The sequence below is a fragment of the Cicer arietinum genome, chromosome 3, assembly GCF_000331145.2.
Source record: "Cicer arietinum cultivar CDC Frontier isolate Library 1 chromosome 3, Cicar.CDCFrontier_v2.0, whole genome shotgun sequence".
Classification (NCBI taxonomy): Eukaryota; Viridiplantae; Streptophyta; class Magnoliopsida; order Fabales; family Fabaceae; genus Cicer; species Cicer arietinum.
The window spans coordinates 44,512,049-44,512,770 of record NC_021162.2 but is presented as its reverse complement, the minus strand read 5'-3'; positions in this window follow the sequence as shown (position 1 = coordinate 44,512,770).

Sequence of the window (722 nt, the reverse complement as noted above, 5' to 3'; positions counted from 1 at the left end):
CACTCATAACAGGTGATTGTCTTGTTGTCAATAGTCTTAGAACTGGATGGCTTTCTGAATTTGTTGTCTTTCTTTTTCAGAAATTTCTTAAACTTTTTGACAAGTAAACCAATCTCAGACTCTTCATCAGTCTCACTGCTTGATTCATCTGAGCAGCTATCTTGTTCAGTTTTTGATTGATGCGTTTGGGCTTTCAAAGACAGTCATTTCTTTTTCCTGCTGTCTTGCTCTGACTCATCTAGTCTATGCAACTCCATTTCGTGCTCCATGAGCTTTCCAAATAGTGTTGCAGTGGTCATTTTTGCCAGGTCTTTTGATTCAGCAATAGCAGTTATTTTGGGCTGCGATTCTCTTGTTAAACACCTCATGATCTTTCCAATTTGCTGTTCATTTTCCACTTGTTTTCCCAGGGCATGAAGGTTGTTTATAACATGTATAAACCTAGTCTGTAGATCACTTATTGATTCATCTTTCTTCATGCTAAACAATTCGTATTCATGCATGAGTGTATTTACACGAGCTCTTTTCATGTCTGTGGTGCCTTCATGTGTTTCCTGAAGAATGTCCCACATTTCCTTTGTTGATTTACAGTTTGATACCCTGAAGAATTCTTCTGCACACAAAGCAGATGTTATAATATTCTTTGCTTTAGCATTATATCCTACCTTCTTCTTATCATCCTCAGACCATTCGGATCTGGGCTTGGGGATCATCAAGTCATT